The sequence below is a fragment of the Chiloscyllium punctatum genome, chromosome 5, assembly GCF_047496795.1.
Source record: "Chiloscyllium punctatum isolate Juve2018m chromosome 5, sChiPun1.3, whole genome shotgun sequence".
NCBI classification, from domain to species: domain Eukaryota; kingdom Metazoa; phylum Chordata; class Chondrichthyes; order Orectolobiformes; family Hemiscylliidae; genus Chiloscyllium; species Chiloscyllium punctatum.
This window is the reverse complement of record NC_092743.1, coordinates 126,189,357-126,197,645: the sequence shown is the minus strand read 5'-3', so window position 1 is coordinate 126,197,645 and position 8,289 is coordinate 126,189,357.

The window sequence follows — 8,289 nt, the reverse complement described above, 5'->3', positions numbered from 1 at the left end:
ACCCACCCTTCGACTCCCTCCTCTAAGTCATTAATAAAAATTACAAACAGCAGAGGACCCAGAACTGATCCCTGCGGAACTCCACTTGTAACTGGACTCCATGCTGAATATTTACCATCTACCACCACTCTCTGACTTCGACCGGTTAGCCAGTTTTCTATCCAATTGGCCAAATTTCCCTCTATCCCATGCCTCCTGACTTTCCGCATAAGCCTACCATGGGGAACCTTATCAAATGCCTTACTAAAATCCATGTACACTACATCCACTGCTCTACCCTCATCCACATGCTTGGTCACCTCCTCGAAGAATTCAATAAGACTTGTAAGGCAAGACCTACCCTTCACAAATCCGTGCTGGCTGTCCCTAATCAAGCAGTGTCTTTCCAGGTACTCGTAAATCCTATCCCTCAGTACCCTTTCCATTACTTTGCCTACCACAGAAGTAAGACTAACTGGCCTGTAATTCCCGGGGTTATCCCTATTCCCTTTTTTGAACAGGGGCACAACATTCGCTACTCTCCAGTCCCCTGGTACCACCCCAGTTGCCAGTGAAGACGAGAAGATCATTGCCAACGGTACTGCAATTTCCTCTCTTGCTTCCCACATAATCCTAGGATATATCCCGTCAGGCCTGGGGGACTTGTCTATCCTCAAGTTGTTCAAAATGTCCAACACATCTTCCTTCCTAACAGGTATCTCTTCTAGCTTATCAGTCCGTTTCACACTCTCCTCTTCAACAATACGGTCCCTCTCGTTCGTAAATACTGAAGAGAAGTACTTGTTCAAGACCTCTCCTATCTCTTCCGACTCAATACACAGTCTCCCACCACTGTCCTTGATCGGACCTACCCTCGTTCTCGTCATTCTCAGGTTTCTCACATACGCATAGAATGCCTTGGGGTTATCCTTGATCCTATCCGCCAGGGATTTTTCATGCCCTCTCTTAGCTCTCCTAATCCCTTTCTTCAGGTCCCTTCTGGCTATCCTGTATCCCTCCACTGCTCTGTCTGAACCTTGTTTCCTCAACCTTATGTAAGCCTCCTTCTTCCTCTTTACTAGACATTCAACCTCCCTCGTCAACCAAGGCTCCCTCACACGACCATTTCTTTCCTGCCTGATCGGTACATACATATCAAGGACACGTCGTATCTGCTCCTTGAAAAAGTCCCACATTTCCACCACATCCTTCCCTGACAGCCTATGCTCCCAACGTATGCTCCTCAAATCCTGTCTTACAGCATCGTAATTTCCCTTCCCCCAATTGTAAAAACTTCCTTGTTGTGCGCACCTATCTCTCTCCATAACCAAGGTGAAAGTCACAGAATTGTGGTCGCCATCACCAAAATGTTCACCCACTAACAAGCCCACCACTTGTCCCGGTTCGTTACCGAGTACCAAATCCAATATGGCCTCCCCTCTGGTTGGACAATCTACGTACTGCATTAGAAAAGCTTCCTGGACACACTGCACAAACACCGCCCCATCCAATCTACTTGATCTAAAGAGCTTCCATTCAATATTTGGGAAGTTGAAGTCGCCCATGACTACGACCCTGTGGCTTCTGCACCTTTCCAAAATCTGTTTCCCAATCTGTTTCTCCACATCTCTGCTGCTATTGGGGGGCCTATAATAAACACCCAACAAGGTGACTGCACCTTTCCTATTTCTGACTTCAGCCCATACTACCTCCAGAGGCAGATCCCCCTCAAACTTCCTTTCTGCAGCCGTTATACCATTTCTAATTAGCAATGCCACCCCCCCTCCTTTTTTACCACCCTCCCTAATCTTGCTAAAGGAGCCTTGGTGAAATTCTCAGTGCATCTTGTATATGATACTGACTGCTGACACTATGCACCAGTGGTGGGGATGAGTGAATGCTTAAGATGGTGGCTGGGGTGTTGATCAGGGGACTTGCTTGAAGTGAAGTTTCCTGAGCATTGTTGGGACCAGTCTCATCTACATGTGTCTTGTAAATGGTGAACAGGCTTTGGGAGTCATGATACTGGATTAGTGGTGCTGGAAGAGCACAGCAGTTCAGGCAGTATCCAACGAGCAGCGAAATCGACGTTTCGGGCAAAAGCCCTTCATCAGGAATAAAGGCAGTGAGCCTGAAGCATGGAGAGATAAGCTAGAGGAGGGTGGGGGTGGGGAGAGAGTAGCATAGAGTACAATGGGTGAGTGGGGGAGGAGATGAAGGTGATAGGTAAAGGAGGAGAGGGTGGAGTGGATAGGTGGAAAAGAAGATAGGCAGGTCGGACAAGTCCGGACAAGTCAAGGAGACAGTGCTGAGCTGGAAGTTTGAAACTAGGATGAGGTGGGGGAAGGGGAAATGAGGAAGCTGTTGAAGTCCACATTGATGCCCTGGGGTTGAAGTGTTCCGAGGCGGAAGATGAGGCGTTCTTCCTCCAGGCGTCTGGTGGTGAGGGAGCGGTGGTGAAGGAGGCCCAGGACCTCCATGTCCTCGGCAGAGTGGGAGGGGGAGTTGAAATGTTGGGCCACGGGGCGGTTTGGTTGATTGCTGCGGGTGTCTCGGAGATGTTCCCTAAAGCGCTCTGCTAGGAGGCGTCCAGTCTCCCCAATGTAGAGGAGACCACATCGGGAGCAACGGATACAATAAATGATATTGGTGGATGTGCAGGTGAAACTTTGATGGATGCGGAAGGCTCCTTTAGGGCATTGGATAGAGGTGAGAGAGGAGGTGTGGGCACAGGTTTTACAGTTCCTGCGGTGGCAGGGGAAAGTGCCAGAATGGGAGGGTGGGTCGTAGGGGGGTGTGGACCTGACCAGGTAGTCACGGAGGGAACGGTCTTTGCGGAAGGCGGAAAGGGGTGGGGAGGGAAATATATCCCTGGTGGTGAGGTCTTTTTGGAGGTGGCAGAAATGTCGGCGGATGATTTGGTTTATGCGAAGGTTGGTCGGGTGGAAGGTGAGCACCAGGGGCGTTCCGTCCTTGTTACGGTTGGAGGGGTGGGGTCTGAGGGTGGAGGTGCAGGATGTGGACGAGATGCGTTGGAGGGCATCTTTAACCACGTGGGAAGGGAAATTGCGGTCTCTAAAGAAGGAGGCCATCTGGTGTGTTCTATGGTGGAACTGATCCTCCTGGGAGCAGATACGGCGGAGGCGGAGAAATTGGGAATACGGGATGGCATTTTTGCAAGAGATAGGGTGGGAAGAGGTGTAATCCAGGTAGCTATGGGAGTCGGTGGGTTTGTAAAAAATGTCAGTGTCAAGTCGGTCGTCACTAATGGAGATGGAGAGGTCCAGGAAGGGGAGCGAGATGTCAGAGTTTGGGAGTCATGAGGTGAGTTAGTCAGTCAGTTAATCAGAGATAAGTTAGTTCTCATAGAATTCCCAGTTTCCGATCTATTCTTGTAGCCCCAGTATTTATGTTTCTGGTCCTGCTCAGTTCTTCATCAATGCACAGATAACCTCCAGGAAGTTTAAAGTGGGAGATTTGGTGATAGTAAGATGATTGAAGGTTGACAGGAGATGATTAAGTTCTCTTTTGTTCTTTAAAGTCATTGCCTGCTTGTTGTGTGACACAGGTTCCCCTTGTCATTGAGGTCCACAAGTGAAGCTGGGTCCAGTGCAGGATAATGAACGCTTTCCTGTGCCCCTGAAGGCTAAATGGAACTGTGTACTCATTGAAAATTGACCCTTAGAAGGTCATCAAACAATGTCACTTTGCGACTGCAGAACGCTGTTACACAGGAGTTTGTGTTGCATATCTCTGTATCAAACAGAACATGCAGACTTAAATGTATCAGTGACTTCAACTTTTTACCTTATTCACCCATGGAGCCTGGGTGTCACTGGCTGTCCGGCATTTACCGCTAGTCCCAAGTTACCCTTGAAAAGGTGGTGGTGAGCTGCTTTTATTTGCATGTATTTGCTACCCTCATCCTTCAAGTTAGAAGCAGTTGACTGTTTGGAAGATGCTGTCTGAGGAATTTTGGTGAATTTCTGCAGTACATCTTGTAGATAGTGCACACTGCTGGTACTAAGTGTCAGTCATGGAGTGAATGGATATTTGAAGATATGGTGCCAAATCAAGCTGACTGCTTTGTCCTGAATGGTGTCAAACTTCTTGAGTTTTGATGCAACTACACTCATCCAGGCAAGTGAGGGATAATCCAACACACTCCTGACTTGTGCCAAGAGGTGAGTTTTTCACTGCATTTTTCTAGCCTTTAATCTGCTCTTGTAGCAATTGTGTTTATGTGGCAAGTCCATTTAAGGTTCTGGTCAATGGATGTTGACACTGGGGGATCCAGTGATGTTAATACCATTGAATATCAAGCGACTGTAGTTTGATTATCTCTTGATAGATTGGACATGATCATTGCCTGATATTTTTGTGGTGGAAATGTTACATTACCACTTGCCAGCCCAAGCTTGGATATTGTCCAAATTTTGTTACATGTGAACATGGACTGTTTCAGTATTTGAGGAGTTGCGAATGATGCTGAACATCGTGTAATCATCAGTGAACATCCCTGCTTCTGACCTTATGATTGAAGGAAGGCCATTGATGAAGTAACTGAAGATGATTGGGTCTGGGACACTACCCTGAGGAACTCCTGCAGAGATATCCTGGAGCTCAGATGACTGACCTCCAACGATCACAATCATCTTCCTATCTGACAGGAGTGTTTACCCATGATAAGCGTTGATTCCAGTTATGTCAGACTCCTTAATGCCACACTTGGTCAATGTGGCCTTGAAGTTAAGGGCTATCACTCTCACATTCAGCTCTTTTCTCTATTTTTTACCAATGCTGTAATGATGTCAAGAACTGAGTGGCCCTGATGGAACCCAAATTATCAGGTTATTGCTGAGCAGGTACTGCTTGATAGCATTGTTAATGACATCATCCATCACTTTATTGATGACTGGGAGTACACTGATGGGAAGGTAATTGGCCAGGTTGAATTTGACCTGATTTTTGAGTACAGGACGTACCTGGCAACTTTTCACATTGGGTAGGTGCCAGTGTTGTAACTGGACTGGAAGAGCTTGACTAGGGGAGGGGCAAGTCTTCAGTTCTATTGCTGGAATATGTTCAATGAACAAAGCTTTTGCAGTATGCAGGGACTCCAACTGTTTCTTGATATCATGCAGAGTGAATCGAATTAATTGGTAGCTGTGGTGCTGAGGACCATGGAGGAGGCAGAGATGTATCTACCACTCAGCACTTCAGGCAGAAGATTGCTGCGAATCTTTATCTTTTGTGCTGATGTGTTGGCCTTCCATCATTGAATTTGGGAATATTTGTGCAGCCTCTTCCTCCAATATATTGTCTAGTTGTCCATCACCATTAACGACTGTACATGACATGTCTACGTAGTTTAAATCCAATCCATTGGTTGTGGAATTGCTTAGTTCATGAAATGGTGATGCATCCAATGGGATGATACTCAATCCTCGTTTGCTTATAGCAGATTCTTATAACCAGAGGCAGTGCTCTTAAAAGGAGTGAGATGCTGCCTTCTGCAAAAGTCAGAGAGGTCCATCCAAGCTGTGAGTGCTATTCCAGCATCAGCATGTGAGCATTTGACATTTGTCATGGGACAGTTGGTAATTGCCAATGAGAGCCAGATCCAGCAGAACTGTCAGGGTCACATGGTTGACTAATGCATGGAGCCACAAATAATGAACACAACCAAAAAGTTAGAACAGTCATAAAGGTGCCTTCAAATGCAGGTTGTGTGCACTGAAGAAGAACTCTGTGCTTTATACAACTGAGAATAAAATTTCTTGAGTAGAAAATCCAAGTTACTGGAATTACAGATGGCCATGAGGAAACAAAGACTATGAGAGATTTTCAACTGTCAAGAACCATTGTGGAGATTCAAAGATTCCTTGGAATATTGAACCTAGTGATTAAGTTTTTGCCAGACATGGTAGAAATAAATGAGCCTTTCAGGTAGCTACTATACCAGGGTCAACATGGCACTGGAATGTTAATCAGGAAAAAGCATTTGACAAAATCAAGCATCTTCAAGAGGATTAGGACAGTACTATTGCAGGTGCAAAGAATGGGAAGTGTGGATTAGTCTACTATGTTTCACTCACTAAGATGAAAGAGCAGTGATTGAAAAGGAGGCTTTAGTCATAACATAGGCATGACAAAAAAAAGTGTTTTTGTAATGGGCCTACAATTTAAGATAAAAACACCATAAACTCTTCTGAACATCAATGAAATAGTCAAGGAGCCACCGATAATTCATTTTCAGGCTAATGAGGTACACTTCAACAATTGATTACATGTGAGGGAAGTGCAAGGTACTCGTAGACTCAATGTTGAGAATATCAGCAAGTGCAGCAGAGAATGCACATTTAGATTGCATAGAAGAGGTTGGAGTTTATACGTCAGAGGTCACAAACATTTACCAGCTATACAAGAAAACACCAAAAAAAATCCAGGAAACAAAATATAATGTGGAACGTATCCGAATAAGGAAATATTGCCTGAAAGGTTGGCCAATCTACATAACAAATAATGCTATACTACTTTGAACAGCCATCAATAAGAGACTAACAGTACCAAGAGAATCTAAACCTCACCTCTCGCTCCCCACACTTTTATAAATCCCACTCTCTCTCTCTCTATATATATATATATATATATCTGTCTGTTCCACCCCCTTTATAAACTTCACCCTCTCTATCCCCACTCTCTATATCCAACCCATCTCTCTATCCCCACCCTTTATAAACCCCTCCCTCTTGATACCACCTCCTTTGAAAATCACTCTCTATATCCCAACCCCTTTATAAACTCTTGCTCGGTCCCACTGCCTTTATAAACCCCCACCCATTCTATCCCCACCCCCTTTATAAACTCCAACCTCTCTATCCCACTCCATTGATAAACCTCACCTTCTCTATCCACACGCCCTTAAAAACCCCACCAACTCTATCCCACCTCCTTTATAAGCCCCACCCACTCTCCCCATGCACCCCACCCTCACTATCCCCAACCCCTTTATAAACCCCACCCTCTATCCTCACCCCCTTTGTAAGACTCACCCTCTCCCCTACGCCCTTTAAAAACAACACCCCTTTATCCCACCTCTTTATAAACCCCACCCTCTCTATCCATACCACCTTTATAAACCCACCCTCTTTCCCCAACCCCTTTATAAACCCCACCCTGTCTCCACCCCATTTATAATCCCCACCCTCTCTGTCCCCACACCCCTTTACAGTCCCCACCCTATCTGACCCCACACCCCTTTACAGTCCCCACCCTCTCTGTCCCCACACCCCTTTACAATCCCCACCCTGTCTGACCCCACACCCCTTTACAGTCCCCACCCTCTCTGTCCCCACACCCCTTTACAGTCCCCACCCTCTCTGTCCCCACACCCCTTTACAATCCCCACACCTCTTTACAATCCCCACCCCCCTTTACAGTCCCCACCCTCTCTGTCCCCACACCCCTTTACAATCCCCACCCTCTCTGTCCCCACCCTGTCTGACCCCACACCCCTTTACAATCCCCACCCTCTCTGTCCCCACACCCCTTTACAATCCCCACCCTCTCTGTCCCCACACCCCTTTACAATCCCCACCCTCTCTGACCCCACACCCCTTTACAATCCCCACCCTGTCTGACCCCACACCCCTTTACAATCTCCACCCTCTCAGTCCCCACCCTGTCTGACCCCACACCCCTTTACAGTGCCCACCCTCTCTGTCCCCACACCCCTTTACAGCCCTCACCCTCTCTGTCCCCACACCTCTTTACAATCCCCACCCTGTCTGACCCCACACCCCTTTACAATCTCCACCCTCTCAGTCCCCACCCTGTCTGACCCCACACCCCTTTACAGTGCCCACCCTCTCTGTCCCCACACCCCTTTACAGCCCTCACCCTCTCTGTCCCCACACCTCTTTACAATCCCCACCCTGTCTGACCCCACACCCCTTTACAATCCCCACCCTCTCTGTCCCCACACCCCTTTACAGCCCTGACCCTCTCTGTCCCCACACCCCTTTACAGCCCTCACCCTCTCTGTCCCCACACCCCTTTACAATCCCCACCCTCTCTGTCCCCACACCCCTTTACAGCCCTCACCCTCTCTGTCCCCACACCCCTTTACAGTCCCCACCCTGTCTGACCCCACACCCCTTTATAATCCCCACCCTCTCTCGCTCTCCCCTCCCCCTCTAAAATCCAACTCCATGTCATTGCCCTTTGACCTACACCAGTGTGATGTAGGAGCACTGACCTTTCCCTTTTGTCGGAAAGGGGGCGGGGGTGATGACGATCATTTCCGGG